At 38.8% G+C, this 22500-nt stretch overlaps 1 protein-coding gene, 2 long non-coding RNA genes and 1 other non-coding gene across 4 annotated transcripts in view; all 4 read left to right on the forward strand.

Moving 5' to 3' along the window:
* The first annotated feature begins 505 nt into the window (after window positions 1-505).
* LOC143297546 (U2 spliceosomal RNA) lies at window positions 506-698 on the forward strand. Its single transcript, XR_013057292.1, has one exon. It is a non-coding gene; the product is annotated as a U2 spliceosomal RNA (small nuclear RNA).
* A 9216-nt stretch (window positions 699-9914) lies between these two features.
* Window positions 9915-13299, forward strand: LOC143297406 (uncharacterized). Its single transcript, XR_013057265.1, has 3 exons — window positions 9915-10001; window positions 12424-12531; window positions 13216-13299. It is a non-coding gene; the product is annotated as an uncharacterized LOC143297406 (long non-coding RNA).
* Window positions 13300-14098: 799 nt separating this feature from the next.
* LOC143297035 (uncharacterized) lies at window positions 14099-17235 on the forward strand. The gene is made up of 4 exons (XR_013057213.1): window positions 14099-14183; window positions 14726-14766; window positions 15952-16102; window positions 16859-17235. It is a non-coding gene; the product is annotated as an uncharacterized LOC143297035 (long non-coding RNA).
* A 3771-nt stretch (window positions 17236-21006) lies between these two features.
* LOC143296897 (protein C1orf43 homolog) overlaps window positions 21007-22500 on the forward strand; it is a 21123-nt gene continuing 19629 nt past the window's right edge. The window contains exon 1 of the mRNA XM_076608889.1: window positions 21007-21143. The gene's annotated coding sequence lies outside the window, so the exon portion shown is untranslated. The remainder of the gene's footprint in view (window positions 21144-22500) is intronic.

Here is a 22500-nt window from a genome sequence, read left to right on the forward strand (position 1 = left end):
TCTGTATTTCAGTATTATTCTATGGAACACACACTGACACGCACAATCTCTTTCCCTCATTTGTCAGACTGCATAGCTAGCTGTCTGCTCAGTTTCTATATTTCAGTATTCTATGGAACACACACACACACACAGACACATACACACATGTGAGAATTAGCTCCCTTGTCATACTGAGCACACAGCCAGTCAGCTGAAGTAGGTCAGCCTCAGTGTGGCTCAGCATTCCATTTATAGTAACACTCACAGCCGGTTCAGGACGGGTAAAACAGTTGAAAGCAGTTTTGTAACAAATATCTTAATCAATTTCTATTTTGTTTCTTTGATATCTATTTTGAAAAACAACAATATTACACTATGCAATTGACAGTCATACATAAACAGGTAATAAGTGTTTTTATTTTCATTACTTGTTATATCTAGTTTTATTTTAGGCAAAGAAACGCACCAAAAAAATATGAACACAGCGCGTGAGACGGATGCGATTTCTGAACCGCTTGCCGGTATCGCTTCTCGGCCTTTTGGCTAAGATCAAAGTGTAGTATCTGTTCTTATCAGCTTAATATCTGATACGCCCCCTACCCGGGGGCTACGATATTAAACTGATTTTTGAACCTCGGCGAAGTGTCAGGGGCTTGCTCCACCTTCGCCACGGGTTGGCCTGGTATTGCAGTACCTCCAGGATCGGCCCACTCCCCTCATGGGGAGAAAAATAAATGCAATGTCAATTTTCCTTTCTGCTTAACCATCTTTCACCATTTCCAGCAAAAACTTCTCCTCTCTCACACACGCACTTCTAATGCGTAAATATTATCGACCCGTTCAACCACTCATCCTCTGACATCTTTTCACATCTTCAATCTTCCATTCAACTGACCTACTTTATCAACACCACCCTCTCTCTTTCCCTACGCCCCATACAAAGTCCAGTCAATCGATGTAAAATGATACCCAATGATTGCAACTTTTTTAAATTTTTTTTTTAAATAGTTTAATTAAGTATTGGCAGCAGTGTCAAAAAAACAACAACTTAAACAGTTGAGTACATATATGACGTCAGCTGATGTCCTGCAAAAAGTGTTGCCATAGTACCTATAAGACGTCCACTGATGTCCTTCATGTATTTACACTTTTCTTTAGTTTGAGTTACGTACAATGACTATGAACAGACTCTGAATGGTTAGTTAGTTTAATGTGTCTGGATAATAAACATACCGCTATCTAAGTTAGCATTCGTCAGATGGAGAACCCTTTTCTTTCCTCTATAATGATTTGCAAACTGGACCACTTGGAGCACACGTGCAAAGAGTGTTTGCCTCACATGCCAATAGGAAGTCAAACACATTGTAAAGTGCAAACAGTGGTCGCAGTCATTTGATTTACACAACCACGCAAACTGTATGAGTAGGACGATGAGACATGGATCTGTCTCCCCTTATGACTGGTTCGATCTCGAAGATTATGACTGACGACAGTGACAAAACTGACAGCATCATTTGACCCTTTCCGAGTTCAGTCCATCTATACAGTTAGACATCGTTTCTGAGCAACTGGCCAAGACTCACCGTGAAGGCGCGGTTTTTACACGTAATTTGAGAAGGGGGAGTGGGCCGGGCTGTCCCGACCTGTCTTTTCACCGTGATCAACTGTCAGGAATGGCAACAGCCAATCATGCACGGTTTTCTGTCAGACGATAGACGGGAATTACATTGTTTTTATTTTTCACGCTTTTTGCCAGTTCACCGGTTTCGTGTTTGAGAAGACACTGAATAGATCGCTGGAGAGTTCCGCGGCCATCTTGGATCATGCACATGTGCAGCTATTTTTTACTCGAAATCGCAAGCAATGCCAAAGGCGATTGACATAGGTAAAAGCAGCAAGCAGGTGTTGTCCCCCAAATCTTCAGTTGATAACCTCCATTGCTGCAACCAAACTCTGTACGATGAAGTGCCATCATGTGCACAAACTTTAAAAAAAATAATAAAATAAAATAAAATAAAAAAAGCAAAAAGTCGAAAAAAGAAGCCTTCTGTTTTGCACGTTCTGCCTCTCTCGATCGCCTTGTTGCTTGAAATTTCCGGAGAGCCAATCAAGTTCGAGAGCACAGATCATGTGACGCGCCTCCACAAGTCATGTAAGCACGGAACTCTCCAGTGGTCTGTTCGGATGAAGGCTCAGCAGACACTTTGGCGTATCAGTTGCAACCAAGGGGAAGGGAGCATCACCAAAGCACTCCCTCATCTAATGGGAGACGCTCTTAGCTGTAAGAGAAGCTTGCTGTAAGAGAAGCTTGACGGCTCATTTTCTGAGAGTATGATAATCTTGACCGAACCCACATGTGTCGTCGCTGGGGCAGTTATTCACTTGCATGACTACAAGTGTTTTGCCATCATAGACTTATGAGCAGGTAATAATCAGACTCTAAGCATGCTGTTTCCTTCTATATTTTGTTCGTTGTCTTTCTGAGAGTGTCATTCTGTAGAGGTGGAAATCGGCTTATAAATGCATAAAAATAATCATATTCACTTTGAAATGATACATGAATAGTTATCTAGATTCAAAATAATTGAAGGAAAAGCACGGATTTAGAATCCACATTCATTTTCCTTCGCAAAAACGTCACAGTTTTACTTCCGTTCTGTAACTTCTATAGTTTTGTGCTAGGATTAAAAAAATTATTTTAAAAAAATTAAAAAAAGCCCCTGGAACCTCTAAATCCTCTGGCAAGGGGGAAGATCGAGGTTGTTGATTTTTTTTGTTTGTTTGTTGTTGGGTTTTTTGTGGTTTTTTGTTGTTGTTTTTTGTTGTTGTTGTTGTTTTGTTTTTCTTATTTTGTTTGTTTGTTACAAAATTCCCTGGCACTGAACCGGTTAATGCTTTATTGCAATACTTTCATTCTGCATTCTATACTTTGAGTTATGGTACCAAATGTACAAAAAATTCGCGCGCGAATGTCAGTGTGCGTGTCTGCCGTGTATGTGTGTGTGTGTGAGTGTGCGTACGTGCGCCGTGCGACGCCGTGTTTGTTTCAGTGTGTGTGTTGTTAGGACAAATCCATATATGCTACACCACATCTGCTAGGCAGATGCCTCAGGGACAGCAGCATTACCCTACGCGCTTGTCAGACAACACTCTCGTTGCCATGGGTTCTTTTTCAGTGCGTCAAGTGCGTGCTGCTCACCGGGGACCTCGGTTTATCGTGTCACCCGAAAGACTAGACGTTCAGTTTGATTTTCCGGTCAAACTTTGGAGAAGTGACGAGAGCGGGATACGAACTTGAACCCACACCTTCACGGACTCTATGGGCAGCTGAGCGTCTTAACCATTCTGCCACCTTCCTCCACATCGGCTCTGATACCTGACCTTCTTTCAGACAAAGGAAACGATCAAGAGACTCCCCACCCCCGTTACTCACCCTCCCACCCCACACTTCCGCCTCCCCTGCACCCCCACCCCTCCCAAACCACCAACCTCCTCCCTATATACCTTCCCCTCCACGGCAGCCCCACAAGAACTGAAGAGAAAGTTGTGAAATCACTTCCAGGAACAACTAATAATGTCCGATCCACTGATGAATGATCGGCCGACGGTCTACTGAGTTCCGCGATGGTCCGAACCCACTGTCTCTGACGGCACGGACGGGTTATCGCGTGGCCTGCTTGACGACAAAACGGTCCGTCTCGTCAAGACGCTGGCGCGCTCCGCCGTTTTTCTATTCCGCCGCTGTCCATTTTCCTCCGTCGGCCGACGGCGTGTAAACGGCGCTGTCATCGCTGCAAACGTACGCTGGTTTTAAAGAGGCTGGCGTCTTTCTGACTGTTTGACTTTCTCTACATCTTGATTTTTTTTGATTTTTTTTTTTAAATGAAACTTGTCAAAGACCACCACAGTTATATAGATAAACAGGACAACTTACCAGAAAATCTTGCGGCAAAGTCCTATCCTGAGATCCAGCCGGTGCATCCTCAGCAGCCTACGTGACGGATGCTACGCCATCATAGCTATACAGTAAAAAACAAAAAAAACAAAAAAACCCAACTGATTATGGATGATTTTCAACAGAACGAAAGTGGAAGACTTAATGAATCAAAATGACTAGCAGATGGTGTGGTGTATATGATGGATTTGTCCGAACGCAGAAACTGATGTCTCCCTTCCCTGAGACGGAGAAACTGAAACTGAAAGCTGAAACTCAGCAAGAGAGATCTGTTGTGACAAATAGTAATACAATACAATACAATACAATACAATACAATACATCATCCACAGGGTGGTGTGATCTTCATCTGAGCATAACCACTAAAATCTGCTGTAAGTGTCTATGATATGGGAATGGAAATACTGAACACAATTATTGTTGGGCAAAAACCCTGGGTGGAACTTAGCGTACTATAAGAATGCATTGTCTTTGGATGGGATGAAACACTTTTAGCGTACTATAAGAATGCATTGTCTTTTGATGGGATGAAACACTTAAACGTTCAAATGTAAAACATACATGGCCTGTTATTTTTACTCGGATGACCGTCTGGCAGGCTTACGTCCCAGTAATTGTGGGTGGGTGGATGAGGGTGTGGGTGGGTGTGAAATGGAAGACAGTTGTAAGTGGTTTGGACAGGCGACAGTCTCTTTACAAATGTATTTGACTGTGCTTTCATATCTGTGAAACTGCATGCTTGGTGCATATCTGTTATGCATGTGTGGGTGTATGTGTGAATGTGTGTCTTCATGTTTTACATTTATTTGCTTGTTTCTCATCATTGTTGTCTTATTTATTTATTTATTATTATTATTATTATTATTATTATTATTACTACTACTACTACTACTACTACTACTACCAGTTTTTTTATATTATTGTTTATTTATTTTTTAAAAATTAATTTCTGTAAGCTTATCGATTATTTATTCACCCTTTTTTTTCCCCAAGGCCTGGCTAAGCGCGTTGGTCAGGCATCTGCTTGGCAGATGTGGTGTAGCGTATATGGATTTGTCCGAACGCAGTGACGCCTCCTTGAGCTACTGAAACTGAAACTCTTTACCAGTGAAGCTGATGATGGGGTGAAGGGTCGGTTTGGCTCAGTCGACCTCGGGAGGATGGTGGGGTTGTATTGAGAGCACTAAGTTACAGTGGGTTCTTCTTCTTTACGTTACACGACGAACATCGACTTGCCGATCACTCTGTCCTGGTTCATGCATGCTGGTGTGTTTTCGTGTCTTCATAACCCACCGAACACTGACATGGGTAACAGGATCTTTAACGTGCGTGTTTGATCTCAGTTCTGCCGCGTGCGTATACACACGAAGGAGGTTCAGGCGCTAGCAGATTGACCTGGGAGATCGGAAAAAAGTGTTGAGTTCGTTCTTTAGTTTAACGTCTTTTCACTGTAAGTGATATTAGACGAGGGAAGGAAAAAAAATCGAGTGGGAGGAGGGGGGGGGGGATTACTGTGTTGAGTCAATGATTTGGCATAACACACACACACACACACACACACACACACACAGAGGGCATACCGGGCGGCTTATTGTTGCAAATTTAAACAACTCACTGGCTTGAGATTCTGCACATGCATAATAATATAGTCAATAGATCTGATACATTTTGGGGATTATATGGAGTTTGACTGAAAATGTGTAACTAAAATAAATGTCATAAAATTCAAGCTACAATTATATATTCTGGGTGTTTTTTGTTGTTGTTTTTTGTTTTGTTTTTTGTTTTGTTTTGTTTTGTCACAGCTGTCAGATATGTAAGTCCACTGAAGAAGTTCACTGCTGCTTCAGCATCAGCCATGGAAACCAATGCTGCTGACAGCAATTTGACCAAATTTAAGTGGAAACATGAAATGTTCAATTTCACAAATTAGGAAGTATGTATAATGATCTGACAGCTTTGCTTTTGCCCCTTTACACCTATATATATAAAAGACGTTGCTTGTGTGTGTGTTCACTGAGAGTGGAATGATTCAAAGGTGTGAACAAATTGTGTAACACAGTCAGGTTATCATCTGTGTATGAAGATTTTTGATTTTTTATTTATTTATTTTTTTAAGCTTTCTTCTTGGGAATTGTGGAGTTTGAATGCTCCTGGTATTTTTTTTTCTTACTGATGTGACCAAATATTGCAACTATTTATGAACATATTGTATCAATGGGGTTTTGTTGTTGTTGTTGTCGTTGTTGTTGTTGTTGCTTGGTTGTTTTTGAACATATTCTATCAACGTTTTTGTTGTTGCTTTTTGGTTATTGTTGAAATATATAACTACTGCAGTAATAATGAGTGATTATGACTGTTAGTGCTCATTGTTGAAGAAGTCAGTTTTGAATTAAGGTCAAGGCTGTGTATCATTTTGTAGTCAAGCTGTTTAAATAATTCTATCACACCTTTGTGAGTTTGTCTGCCTACTGTTCATCAACTTTTTTTTTCTTCTGTTCAAAACTAATTTGATCAGTTTTGTTTCCCTCTGTCATTTTTTTTTTTAACCAGATATTGCAAATCTTGGCCATATCCTCAGGACAACAAAGTATTGATTTTATCATGTTTCAGTTTGTTCAAAATGGATTTGATGAAGAATAGGACATGGTTAGTATTTAGAAATGGGGCCTCACTGAGTGGAGATTGTAAGATTGAATTTTTTTTTCTTTAAAGCGTTTAAACCCAGTAGATTTATATATGAGGTTAGTCTTTTCTATGTTAGTAAATATATCAATGTACGGGCAAGTTTGCTGTACATTATAAGATTTTTTTTTTTTAAATAAGGGAGGATTTTATGCACTAGTGCCAGCATCTGTTGTGATTGATTTTGAGGATGTTCCTCATCACCTGACAGATGTGATGTTGTGTTTATGGGTAACATGATAACATATCTGTAAACATAACAGAGACCAGACATGCTGAATGCAATATCCATCATGTCAGTTTCAGGAAAATGCCTCACTGTACACTCTTCAATATGCTGTGAGTATGACAGCATCATGAAATTGAAAATGGTTTTTGAAGTTGCTTGTGGAGAAAATAGCTCCACTGACATAATGTTGATTTACTTGCAATACATACATCACTTGTATACAAGAGATAATTTGGTTTCAACAGCCAAAACTTATACCCACTGCTTGCTAATGATATTGATCATATGGTGCATTTAAATGAGAATACCCCAGAAACTGTAGCTGTATTTTTTTATTCATTTTCTTCTTCTTCTTTTTTCTTCTTCTTCTCTTTGATGGAGAAAGGAGGGGCAGTGCAGTGTGGTTCAAACCAGATAGATTCTCTGCAGATAAGTTTGGATTTTTCTTTCTGATCTTGAAAAAAATCAAAACTTTGTTCATGTAGAAACTGCGCTTGAATACATATCTATATCACACACACACACTCATGCACAACATCCAAAACTAAATCTAATGGAGCTCACATCATGTATAACTCAAATTGCACACACACACACACACACACACACACACACACACTCATGCACAACATCCAAAACTAAATCTAATGGAGCTCACATCATGTATAACTCAAATTGTTTAGACAATTGTTTATTGTTTAGCATTTAGGCTTGAATGAATGAAACAAAACATTCAAAAACATCTTATCAAAGTGATTTTCTTCATGACTGTTTGTGTTTCTGACACAGACCTGTTTACCCTACATTTTTGAACAGTCCAAATTTGATTGTACAGATTTGACAACAGCTTTCATATCTGTGAAAGTGCATGTTTGGTGCATATCTGTTATGCATGTGTGGGTGTATGTGTGAATGTGTGTCTTCATGTTTTACTGACATTTATTTGCTTATTTATCATCATTGTTGTCTTATTTATTTATTATTATTATCATTTTATTATTATTATTATTATCACTACTACCTTTTTTATATCATAATTATTATTTATTTATTTATTTATGTAAGCTTATCTATTATTTATTCACTTTTTTTTTCTTTTCTTTTTTTTTTCTCTTAAGGCCTGACGAAGCGCGTTGGGTTACGCTGCTGGTCAGGCATCTGCTTGGCAGATGTGGTGTAGCGTATATGGATTTGACCAAATGCAGTGACGCCTCCTTGAGCTACTGAAACTGAAAACTGAAACTGAACTGACAACAAGCAATAAACAAAACAATTTCTTTAAAAAAAAAAGAAATACAGTAAATAAAAAATGGGAGATGAGACAAGCAAATGTAAATAAAGGCAAATATATACACACAGAATTTACAGCACTACCAGTTTCTAAAAATGGCATCAAAGAGAAAGCAGGTATGTGTGTGTTAATCTTTTGGCCAGTTTGTTAAATATAAGGAACTTACAGGTTTCCATAAAATAAATACAGATTTTAATCTGGTGAAAGTACAGACCAAGTGCATTTTGGATAAACAGGTCAGCTGATTGTATGTACCAGACTGGTGTGTCTGAATGTATACGGAGAGTCAAGAGAACACTTATCAATACATGTCACTTGTAATGATGTATGAGTGAGTACTTGGTATACACACATGCACGCATGCTACACCATAAGATGAAATCAGTCTTACTTGCAGTTGATCATCAATGCAACTGTGGTGAAACACACTTGAATCAGTCTTGATGATTAAGATTTTTAATCAAATTCCATGCACAATTCCACCTCTCTTCTCTCCACGAATTTCTATGCTAAACTTCACCACGCTCCTCCCCACAGATTTCCATGCTCAACTCCTCCACTCTCATCCCCACAATATATATTAAAGGTTATCCAATAATAATATTTAAAAAAAGATGATGTAAAAAAAAGTAATGAGATAGAAAAGCCATAAAAAGATCAAATTCATTGGAACAGCACTGGCCATATACTAAGTTTGAAATATATTTTTAGAAGGCACGCGTGCGCGCACACACACACACACTATGTAACAACAATATAAAATTGCTATATAATATATATATATATCTTTTCAAACTCACATCATTATCACCATCTTTATTACTCCTTGATTGTTTGACATATTCATTAAAGTGCTGATCAAAAGACATATTGAACAGTAGGTCTACATGTATGCTTTATAATTATGACAGTCTGAACAGCTCTTTTCATATTCAAGTAAACTGATACCCACGTGGCTTTGTTCTTTATTTATGAGCTTGGTTGCTTTGTTTCATTCCACTTGGCTTTGCCAGTTCCATGTAAAACGAAGATACCAGAAACAGCACTTTATCATTATTATTATTATTATTATTATTAAACATCAAAGAAGTAAACAGGGGGTAGAGGAGAAGAAAAGAGAAGAATCCAAGCTGTCGAGATGAGATGCTTTCGTAGACTACTTGGCATCTCCTACAGAGACCACATCACTAACACGGAAGTGAAAAACAGAATCAAGCAAAGTATTGGACCCTACGAAGACCTCCTGTCCATAGTGAAGAAACGCAAACTTAGGTGGTATGGACACATCTCCCGATCATCTGGTCTTGCCAAAACGTTCCTGCAAGGCACCGTACAAGGAGGCAGAAGGAGAGGACGGCAGAAGAAGAGATGGGAAGACAACATCCGGGGGTGGACAGGCTTGACGCTCGGTGACGCCCTGAGGAAATCAGAAAACCGTGAAGAGTGGAGAGGGGTGGTGGTCAGGTCAGCAGCGGTGCCCCAACGGTCTGAACCCAGACTACGGGAGAGGTGAAGGTGAAGGTGAAGAGGAGGAAACAAAACAGTCTCAATAAAAACGCCCGAACCCTGTTTTGTAAGACTCATCCCACGGCCAATGCAAGTCTGTCAGTCTCGCGTCGAGGTCTTACCCACTGCGCACCGCACTGAGTCACGCACGTGTACCCATGCTGCCCCCAAACATCATCTCCATGTCAATTCGGCCTCGTGGCTCACTCTTGTGACAGCTTCAGACGCATTCGGACGGACCTCTCTAGTCTTGCTGAGCGACGGAATAAATCTGTTGACGATTCACTATGTCTGCAAACCGCAACGTCATCTGTTGTACGACTTTTCCACTGAGTCAGCGATCAAGGATGGAAGTAAGTATTGTGTTTTTGGTGTTGTTTTAAGATGCCTGGCGTCTTGTTAGTGACGAGTTGACTGGTTGCTGTTTATGTTTTGTTTGAGTTTGATTCGCAAACATTTCACTCAGAACATTGAATCAGTGCATGCCGCTGGTTGGTGTGGTAGGCGTACTGGACAAGTAAACCAAGGCCGGCTCACCGCTAAGAAATACGCAGTGTTTGGCCGGGCTGTCTTTTCGATGTTCCCGGCGTTGATTGTGAAGTGTCGAACCGGTTTTTCTTCTGTCGTCCAACTTCTGTCCCCCATCCATATTCTCCTCACTCTTTATTAAACTATTTTACCTTGCTTCTACGATTTTCAGTAACTGTAGTAAAAGAGACCCGCGCTAACAAAGCTAACTTAGGAACAAATAAATCAGTATATGAGGAACACGTTTGAAATTTACTACTGCAGACTAGCATGCTGGAGACTTGACCAAGTTGACGGACATTTGCTTAGAAAGCCAGTGCTGTTCCTGAGCCTGGCGACCGCACATGGCATTGAGGACTTCCCAACGAAAATAAACTTGAACTCCGTCTATCAGTATATTTGTATAACTATATCCACCGCGTTTAACACAATACTCAGTGTCAAGTCCGAAGAAAAAATAGGCACTAAAAACGCTTATAAACTGAGGGTGTATCTTGATAACTGATGGCTAACATGACTGCCGCTCATCACTGTGGACATCTACTGCCCAGACGGATCTGTGTTTATTCGGAAATATCGCAACATAATACTGAACGGCTTAAGCAAAACGCCACAGATTACGATTAATGGCGGGGCGGGTAAAAAACTGGCGGTCGTGCACGTTAAAACCACTCATGTGAACATGGGACTGAGAGTCACAGTCCACGTCACGAAGGAAAAAGATGGCGGGACTAGAATGTATGACATCACAGTTCCGAGTTGTGGGGGAAAAAAGTGTCAAGGCTTCCTGGAAAACACGAAAGGAAGGTTGGCAATGTCGTCTCACCAACAAGAATATTGGTTGGTACATATATGCTTTCTAAATATCACTTAGTGATCATCTGTTCTCTTGTTTAGCATATGCAACGACTAGAGAGAGAGAGAGAGAGAAAATAAGTTTGAGTGAAATGAATATTGCTGCGATGTTCCATCAGTGGGGTGAAAGGGCACATCGTCGCCACAACGCAGCGCCACATTTTGCTTGTTTTTGGTTTTGTAAGTATTATATATCTATATATTTCCTTGATTTTAATTCCTCTTTTCTGCCTGTAGTCTTTCCTCGCGCATCGAAATTCTTTCGTATTTAATGCTATGCTGGTCCATTCTCCCACAGGCTAGGCCTTTTATTTATTCATTTATTTATTTATCTTTTTATCTATTTATTTGCTCGTTTATTATTAATTTTTGTAAGCCTTGAATGTATTTCATCTTTTTTCTGAACTTGCTAATTGGCTAATTTTTGCACCTAGGAGGTTATACTCTAATGGCAAATTTGGTTTTGTATTCCTTTTCTTTTTTTTAGATACGATCTTATGTATGATTTTGTGAATTACATACATATTATGTTAAGGTTATTTGATTTTTATCTACTGAATAGACAGAATTGTCAATGGAAGAGACATGTTCTCACTCTCAGTTTGTGTGTATCAATATGGCTACCTGTGCCTGATAATTTTTTAGTGCTTCTTACGCTACCGATTCAGCTAGCTCACAGGTAAATAAAATAAGGTACATTGGAACAAACCCAGATACTTCCTCAAAAAGGAAGCGCCGGGCCTGTCTTCTTTGTAATTTGTAGGTAGGTATTTATTATGGAGGAGCCTTGGCAGATTTGTTAGGTGTTGGACATTAGATCCAGTGTTCACTTGTGATCAGGATTTGATGCCCCACTTTGGTGTGAGGTTTGGAAAATGCACTTCACTCCTGTGCATATGCATGCACAACATAATTGACTAAGCATATTAAAGACATATACAGTCCATGTCATAGTTCGGTGGGTTTAGGAAACAATAACATACCTAGCATACCCCCCACCCCCCCTGCTCCCCCTGAAAACAGAGTATGGCTGCCTACATGGCAGAGTAAAGATGTTCATACACATGGAAGCTAACATACCTAGCATTCTCCCACGCCTCCCTGAAAACAGAGTATGGTTGCCTACATGGCAAACTAAAGATGTTCATACACATTAGAAGCCCACTCATACATAAGAGAGATCATGGGATTTGCAGCCCAGGATTGAAGATGGAGCCAGACTTGATGGCAATTGAGGATGATCACTTCACCTTAGTAGCTGGTGACACATTAATTTTTTTCTGTTTCCAATATCATTTAAAAGAAATCGATCATATATAAGGCTTGGCTATTAACCTAAAGACATTAACTTCATAGTTTAATGCTTGACTTTTTTTTTGCTTTTTTTTTCAGGGTCCTCAACCTATCACGGCCATGGCATCCATGCATTCAAATGCTCCCTGTGTCACCTATAGCGTTGACAACCCTTGGAGACACAATGGATCATCAAGATCTCGATTAGTAAGTCTCTGGAAAGATGATCCTCTGCCTTGAGTGATGTGATTAGGTTATTGCTCTTGCATACTGAAGAAGGAATTATGATGCCCCCCGAAATTAACTCTTGACAGTTTTGAACACATGAGAGTGCTCAGAAGTCAACAGCTTCTAAAGATTTACCATTTTCATGTTACTGACTATTGGTATTGATAATTTGTTACTTTAACAATCTCTGCATTTCTGGAAATAACTTGATAAAAAATCAATAAATGTGAAAAAGATTGAGCACTTTTTTTACCACTGATTTTGCTTTAAAGTCTTGATGTCATAAGTATTGATTTTTAAAAAAAATTGATATTTAGTGATATTTTGTGATGCCAGGAGAACAAATGGTAACTCACAACATTCACAAGGTACACAACTTCAAGTGAATGCTGCTTATGTTACCGATTCACCTAGCACACAGGTTAAAAAAAGAAAAAAAAAAAGGTACAATGGAACAAACCCAAACACTTCCACAAGAAAATGTGAAGCGCGAGGCCTGTCCTTATACTGATCATTTGACGTGCACACAGCAGCAGAAATTACAAACACAAAATTTAATTAGCTTTCATTCAAGACTGGCATAGCTTCTTTAATCCTGAAAAAGCCCAACCTGCCTGTCAATAGTTACGTGTATATCAACATCTGCTTGATGATTTTTTTCAGAGATATTGGCTGTATACCCCATCTATGGACCCTACCACCAGTAACTGGCAGAATGGAAGGAAAATCACTGGCAGTGATAATATGGTAAGCTGTACATGATATTACTTTTTCTTTTCAAAGACTAAGAGAGTTTTCCACTGAGTTAAAAAATATTTGGGATCACAGGGACAAAGCAAACACTGATCTGATATGTTGCCAAGGTCAACAGATTTAGTGGCAACAAATGAAGAATCATTTCACCTTTGTAGTTGATGACAAATAATTGATTGATTGATGTGGATACTTCTATAGCGCCTATCCTCAGTCAGAGACCAAGCTCTAAGCGCTTTACATACACGGGGACATTTGCACCACAGGCTGCCTACCTGGGTAGAGCTGACTGATAGCTGCCACTGGGCGCTCATTCATTTCCTATGTCATTCAATCAGATTTCAGACGCACACACATACACACTCAGACAGACATGTAACATTTTATGTGTATGACTGTTTGTTTTTTATTTAACCCGCCATATAGGCAGCCATACTTCGTTTTCAGGGGTGTGCATGCTGGGTATATTCTTGTTTCCATAACCCACCGGACGCTGACATGGATTACAGGATCTTTAACATGCATATTTGATCTTCTGCATGCGCATACACACAAATGGGGTTCAGGCACTAGCAGGTCTGCACATATGTTGACCTGAGATATCATAAAAATCTTCACCCTTTACCCACAAGGTGCACCGAGATTCAAACCCAGGACCCTCAGATTCAGCTGTTGCACCCATCTGTGTATTTCTGATCACAATCATCAACAGCTTAACTAATGTGATTATATGTCCTAAGTCTTTACCATCTAGCAAAAATATGTAAACTGATTAATTTTTTCCCCAGAGCCATCAACCTGTGATGGCCATAGCAGCCATCCAGAGCACCCCCTATGTCACCTACAGTGACCAGTGGAGGCGGCACAGCACTCAATTGGTAAGTCTCTGGGAAAGAAGATCCTCAGCTTAGTGATGTATTAAGATTACTGCACTTATATATAAAAATTGCATTATAATCCTTTACTATAGGGAAAGTTAATTTGATATAAATGCAGTTTCATCTTTTGTCACCTCAGATATTCTTGTATTAATAGTGATTAATTATCCCCTTGAGGCAAGTGATCAAGAGATGCCAGTCATAGTTTAGTGGTGTTCGTAATTGTAATATGGAAAGTCACAATTCAGTGATTTCCCAAAGCAAGCCATGGAGGATGAAATTAGAATTGAGGAAGACAAATAATAAGATATATATATATATATTTTTTTTTTTTTAAAAGGAATAATGTAACTTAAAGATTACCTTAAAAATAATTTGTTTTCACATTATGCTTTGGGATCTGAAAAGTATGCAAGGGGCATAATAGAATTTTTTTTCTTCTCATTGTTCTGTGCAGCTTTAAATGCAATGTATGTTAATCGCCATTAAAAAGAAAAAAAAAGAGTAGAGGGCTCAATCTTGCAAATGTCCTTTTATTTCAGCCTTTGTCAAACGGTCAGGAGGACAACAAAGTCAATATAAGGTAAGCATTACCAGGTGTTGTGCATGAACATTGAGAGTGTCATGGTTTTCCATATTGTATGATAATGACAACTGATCCCAAGAGGATCTTTTAAACTGGAATCTTGGTTCGCATCTGAGTTGCACACGATGATCCATTCAAGGGGCACAAGCTGGCATTTCATCATGTTCTTATGGTGATTTAGTTAGGCCTTTGAGACCATTACAGTTTTCTGAGAGACAGAGAGAAGCAAAAGGTGATATTATAAAAAAAAAAAAAAAAATAAAGAAAAAAGAAAAAAAAGAAGAAAAAAAGAAAGAAAAAAAAAGATGAAAATGATAACACGGGTTTTAACTTAAAACTTAACTTTCAAGATGAGGAAAGGTGGGGCTGAGAGAAGGGAGTATATATATATATGTGTGTGAAAAGAGGGGAGGCAGGGGGTGGTTATTACATCTTCCCAGCTTTTCACGGATGATTTGCTCTGATTTGCAATTGGGAAACCGAATAAAATTTTTTTTTATGTAATTCATTAATAATCTATAGTAAAGTGATTTTTTCCCATTTGTATAGTTCAAGAGCACTGTAACCTGGTGTTTACTTGTCTGCATTATCAATTGATAATTTTGTTTGTAAATTTATAAGAATTTATTTTAGGGTGTTTTCTTTTATGTGTGTGTGTGTGTGTATAATAAAAGAAATCTGCAAACTGGTATTTAATAATCCATACTATACCTTGATCCACTGGTGTACAGACTCTTGACAGGGTCTGATTCTCTGTCCTGTGCAAACTGCCACCCCACTGAAGGGGAGAAAATAAACGTACATGCAGTCAGTTACCTCCTTCCAGATATTACCTCCCCTGTACTGTAACATGCCTGTAGAGTGTTCTCTTCTTCTAGAGACTGCCATCTTCAATCCCTGACCTGTACATCCAAGTGGCTAAGTCTTTATTTTTTCTTCCATTTTTTGGTCTGTCCCATTTTTGACAATCTTGTGTCGCACATTGTTAAGTTTAAACAGGACACAGGACTATCTTGCTCATTTGGGCGATTAAGTTAAATACTTCTCTCTCTCTCTCTCTATTTTTTTTTTTTTTTTTGCATAATAAAAGAACTCTGCAAACAGGTAATCATGAGTTCATCTTTTGTGTATGTAAATCTAATTTTGAAAACTTTATATCTTTTTTTTTCTTCTCCTCCAAAGACAACCCACAACAGGGAGAAAGCTGGAATGTTCTCCCATGGATGAGGACACCCTGAGCAGAAACCAGGAGAGGAACATCCAGTGGGTGGTGGACAATGTCCTCAATGAAACCTAGCCACCTACTGGTCTCTCTTCTCCCTTCAACAGCCAAGTGAGAATTGCTTTGTGTTTTATCATATCAGATTGTGACAGAAATCTGACTTTGGTAAAAGCCCATAGTATTAACTCTGTGTGTGTGTGTGTGTGAGTGTGTGTTGTACTTACTAGATTGTGATAGAAAACTGGGTTTGGTTAAACCTATATTATTAGCTTTTTTTTCCTTTTGTGGATGTGTGAGTGTGTGTTCTTTATTAGATTATGACAGAAAACTGGCTTTGGTTAAGGCTCATAATTACTTGGTTTGTGTGTGTGTGTGTGTGTGTGTGTGTGTGTGATGTACTTTATTAGAATGTGATGGAAAACTAGCTTTGGTCAAAGCCTAAATTTATTCTTGCTGGTCTTCTAGGTTCTGTTAGGTCAGTTTTATGAAGAATTTTCTCTTTCTAATATTACATTGCAAATACAATGAATACAAACTATGTTTGGGTGGTGGAGATTCTGTTAGTGGGAAGCAACTCTGAACTCTGATGTAAAGTGTTGGGGAGGGTGGTGGGAAAAAACTGATTTGAATTAGTGGACATTGTTTTTAAGGTGTAGTCATTTAATCTGATAAAGTCTATTCTCATAAGTTGATGATTTTATAACTGAAAACAATCAGGATAAGCTATATAACCTGATGATTTTATTTTTAAGGAAAAGGAAATAGTTCAAGTCCATCAAAATGCACTAGGCTTATGTGAGAATTTACATTTTCATGTAGAATATTTTTCATAACCCTTTTTTTTTTTTTTTTTTAACTTTTCCCCAGATCTTGGCTCCAGTCTGTCAGCTGATCAATCAACTGCTACCAGTAACAAAAGCTGATGAGTTGATACCAGTTACACCCCAGCTGACAGCAGTCCAGGGCATGAAGATGGCACCTCTCCTTCCAACAAAGAAAGGCACGGAACAAGCTGTAGTTTTTTGCAAAACGAATGCGAAAACCCCAGAGTTCTACTCTATGCACAAGGTGTGGACTGCTGGTACAGAGTTATCTGCCCTGCCCTGCGAGTCTATAAATATCCCAAATATGGCGCCACAGGGGACAATGGTCATACTGTAAAGTACTGCCCGTACTCTGGCTATGAATTCCCATCTCACCATTTCTCTCATGGTTGACTTGATTTTGTTTTGTTTTTTTGTTTTTTTTGATGGGTGCAGTGGTCAAATGATTAGAGCACTGGACTTTAGCCCAAGTTTGCCGAGTTCAGTCTCTGGCAAATCTGGTGGGCTAAGGGTGGAAATTTTTTCTGATCTCCCAGGTCAACATATGGCAAATCTGGTGGGCTAAGGGTGGAGATTTTTTCTGATCTCCCAGGTCAACATATGCACATACCTGCTTGTGCCAGAAGCCCCTTCGCATGTATACACATGCAGAAGATCAAACAAGCATGTTAAAGGTTCTATAATTCTTGTAATCCATGTGGGTTATGGAGACAGGAATTAACATACTCAGCATGCACCCCCCGAAAACGGAGTATGGCTACCTACATACCTGATGTCATAGTTAAGATTTCAATGTTTGTGAACTTCAAATTTGTTTTGAAAAGTTTCCTTTTTGTGTGTGTGTATATGTTTATATGCTTATAAATTTAGGGAATGGCTTAGGCTGCCTCCCACGTGTCCATGTTTGCAAATGAATGGAAGTAATGACAATATTTTATCGTTTCTGTGACACTTGAATGAATGGTTATTAGAATGTTTGAAAAAAATTGCTGTTTTTACTTTTATTACTTATCTTTTCAACATCAGTTTAATGAAAATGTTAGCAATGGACCAAAGATGATTAAAAATGAAATTTTTTAACAGCACAGCTTAATGGATTTTGACCTAAAGGTTATATGACTGACGTTGAGAATTTACACATACTGCTGGACACCTTGTTTGCATTGCTGATATGAGACCTGAAATTCTATTATTTCCAATTCCATAGCCTATGAAGTATAGAATGAGTAATGTTTGTGTTTCATTTGTTTGTACTTCATTCTGTTTGTAGAGGGCCTGATGTCCTTTTTGAATGTAACAATAATTAGTTTGTTGTTATAACACAGCTGCATTTGCAGAACACGGACATCGTGACAAAATGTGGCTGTCATTATTCTATATAATTTGATCTGAATAGTATCAACAGAAGGTTAAAGCTAAAAATATTTTCAACAGACAACGGTTATTTTCTTATAAAAAAAAAAAAAAAATAAATAAATTAAAAAAAAAAAAGTTACAGCAATTTTTGCTCTTCTCATAATACTTTAAATTGAATTTATCATCAGCTTTGCATTCAGTGACCTTACATATTGCTGTTCTTTTTATTGTCCTCTGAGTTTTTGTCTTTAGGCCATGATATCACTTTATAACATCAACTTCTTTGTCAATTGGAATTTTATGTTAAATGGAAATAGTTGTCAAAGATCATAACTGTGGGTTGCATGAGCATAATTAAGATCACTAGGGTATTGATGAATTGTATTTTAATTGTTCAAATTTTGATGCTCTTCCTATTTTGCTGCATGTATTTTTACGTGCATGAAAAATTCTTTCTTCTACTTATTTGTCAAATCTCAGAACTTGTTTAGAAATTTTATTTTGCTGCATGTATTTTTACGTGAATAAAAATACTTTCTTCTTCTTATATTTGTGTATGCATGGATGATTTTCTGATTATGAAATATTTCTAACAAAGCCATTCTCAGAGAATCAAAGCCTGAGTTTTGTGGGTCTGACTGCATTGTGAAAGAACACACACAATGAAAGGTGTGCAGAGAAAGTGTGAAATGACCTTCTCCTGACGGGCGCAATAGCCGAATGGTTAAAGCGTTGGACTTTCAATCTGAGGGTCTCGGGTTCGAATCATGGTGAAGGCGCCTGGTGGGTCAAGGGTGGAGATTTTTCTGATCTCCCAGGTCAACATATGTGCAGACCTGCCAGTGCCTGAACCCCCTTCGTGTGCATACGCAAGCAGAAGATCAAATACGCACGTTAAAGATCCTATAATCCATGTCAGCGTTTGGTGGGTTATGGAAACAAGAACATACCCAGCATGCACACCCCCGAAAACGGAGTATGGCTCCCTATGGCAGGGTAAAAACGGTCATACACATAAAAGCCCACTCGTGTGCATACGAGTGAACATGGGAGTTGCAGAAGTAACACTTACATGATTGTTATCATCTCCTGTCGGGTTCCCATGGTGACGCCCCACATTTGATGCTGCACTTTCAGTGTGTGCGTGCTGGATCATTAATGCTGAATAGATGGTGGGTTTAAAAAGGAATTCCATTGATCTTTTTCTCTTTCCCATCTCACCCTCCTGCACTTCTTGAATGAAAGAATCAAGCTGAATGTTTTCGAAATCTGCTTTTTCTTTTTTGTTGTTGCTTTTTTTCTCTCCCCCCTCTCCCCCCCTTTTTTTTTTTTTTTTTTTAGCTGTTTATTTCTGGTTGTTTATTACCTAAGCTGAATGTTTGAAATCTGCTTTTTTCTTCTTTTTTTTTGTTTGTTTTTACTTTTTTTTTTTAGCTGTTTATTTCTGGTTGCTTATTACCTAAGCTGAATGTTTGAAATCAGCTTTTTTCTTCTTTTTAAAAAAAATTATTATTATTTTTTTTTTTAGTTGTTTATTTCTGGTTGCTTATTACCTAAGCTGAATGTTTGAAATCTGCTTTTTTCTTTTCTTCTTTTTATTTTTATTTTTTAATTTTTTTTTTTAGCTGTTTATTTCTGGTTGCTTATTACCTTTCTCCATTCACAAGTCTGAATGACTGGGATGTACGGTATTTTAATTATAGCTGTACAAAAGAACGCTCTGTTTCCCCACCCAACAGTGACTGTACAAACACAGTGAATGTGTTATACCTGCTTGTCTCTTCTTGTTTTTATCAGGGTTTTTTTATTAACTTTTTTTTCCAGCAATGGTGATAATGGGAAGTGAGTCCTGGTCAATCTTCTTCTTCTTCTGCGTTCACTCGTATGCACACGAGTGGGCTTTTACATGTATGACCGTTTTTACCCTGCCATGTAGGCAGCCATACTCAGTTTTCAGGGGTGTGCATGCTGGGTATGTTCTTGTTTCCATAACCCACCAAACGCTGACATGGATTACAGGATCTTTAACGTGCATATTTGATCTTCTGCTTGCATATACACACGAAGGGGGTTCAGGTACTAGCAGGTCTGCACATATGTTGACCTGGGACATCGTTAAAGTCTCCACCCTTTACCCACCAGGCGTCATCACCATGATTCGAACCCGGGACCCTCAGATTGACAGTCCAACGCTTTAACCACTCAGCTATTGCGCCCGTCATCCTCGTCAATCTTTTGGTGATAATAGTGTGTGTGTGTGTGTGTATGTGTCTGAGAGAGAGAGAGAGTTTGGATTATTTTAATGGAGCTGTGGTTGCAGTTGAAATGCCATGGTGTTTTAAGTAAGACAACGATGAGTAGGCAAACACCAAATCAGTCTGCATCCTGAAACAAAAGAGAACATGCCAGGCTCCTTGAAAGTGCATCTTGATCTGTGTACTTAAAGAAGCAGACAACACTCTGCCCTTACACATGTGTGCGCGAACACACACACACACAATGTGTGCATTAAGACCCAGACCAAGAGAATTAATGTTTAGCTGATCTGGAAAATCTTTTGGGAGACAAGCTTGCATAAAAACTTTCAAGGTGAGGTATCCATAAAAGCATTACACACACACAAACACACTGACACATACCCACACACATACACTGACATACATGTACGTACAGGCCCCCCTCCCACACACATGATACAGGAACTCGGACAGGATGCATTCACACGCACATGCACATGCGCATCTCACTCACACATGCATGCTCTGATGCACAATATTAAGCACAGATAGACACAGACACATACATCACTGAGATATGTTTCCATCAGTTCAATCACACATACACACACACGCACACATGCAGCCACGCAAACGAATGCAAGACAGAATGAGTGCACCGTCCAAGGGAAACAACTCTCGCTTCGTATCTGCGCAATATGGCTGTCGTGTCAACAAGAACATGGTTGTTCCAAGGTAAGCTTTCGTGTAGTTCTTATTTTGGTGTCAACTATCACTTTCAGAAAATGAACGACATCTTGAAATATAATCGTCCAATCTTCATTAGTACGGCTTTAGAATCTAAACATTTAATCGGTTTCTAGATGAAGTCAAGTCATAAGAACCACACAAGATTACACAGACCATTATTACTATGATTTTGTATAATTTTATAATAAAGATTCTGTGGAGTGCAGATTAACATCATAGTATCATCGCGATTATGCACCAGAGAAAAAAATATTGGGCATTCGGCGTAAACATGTAATCTATACATGTGTGTTAAATCATTACCTGTGTACGCGCGCGCGCATGCACCCTCACAAACACTAACACACACACTCAGTGACACACACACACACACACACACACACTTTCTCTGTCTCTCTCTCTCTCTCACGCACACACACACACACACACACACACACACACACACACACACATATTCAAAGACAGCAAACGTGATAACACCACAGAACACATACACACACACGCGCGCACACACACACGCGCGCGCACACACACACAAACATCAACAACAAAATAACTAGCTCACTAAGTAAACAGCCCCCTCACTCATGTATATGACTAAAGAGTCACAAGCTTGAACAAATCGCAGGTAAAGGAAAGAGAGTGAGACGACACAAACTTTCTCATGATAATCATCAGGCCAAGATGCAAGAAATCTGAAAACAGAATAAAAAGTATCGACCTTCAGCTCTGGCTGACCAAGATAAGGATGATTTTTTCTCCTAAAGAAGGAAGATTACTAATACTATAAGTATAACATAGCAGGTCATGATATAATCTGGTTCTGTGGACATTTAATTTAGTATTTACTATCAAAAACAGTATTTGTAGAGGTTGATGACAAGAGGTGGTGGAGTGTGGTCAAAGATGGTGTATATATATATACATATATATATATATATATATATATAATTATGCTTGTTGCTGGGCGCATGCATCAATAAACAGTTTACTAATTTGGTTCTTGAATAGTTTACTCAGTTACTGACAAAATGTACTTTTAGGATTGTTTAGTTTGTTTTCTTCCATTCAGTACACTTGACGCGGAAATTGAGAACTGTATCCCCTTGACATAAGGGCTGTAGATAGGCCAATGTAAAAAAAAATGTCCGAAGCATCTTAAGCATCTCTGTCTCTGTCTCTTTGTCTCTTGATCTCTCTCTCTCTCTCTCTCTATATATATATATATATATATTTATATATGTATATATATATATATATTTTTTTTTTTTGGTGGTATGTATGTATACTGTTTGTGGTGTGTTCTAAAGTATAAAAAAAATGTAAGGGGTCGGGAGAAAGG

Source organism: Babylonia areolata, chromosome 22 (assembly GCF_041734735.1).
Source record: "Babylonia areolata isolate BAREFJ2019XMU chromosome 22, ASM4173473v1, whole genome shotgun sequence".
Taxonomy (NCBI): Eukaryota; Metazoa; Mollusca; class Gastropoda; order Neogastropoda; family Buccinidae; genus Babylonia; species Babylonia areolata.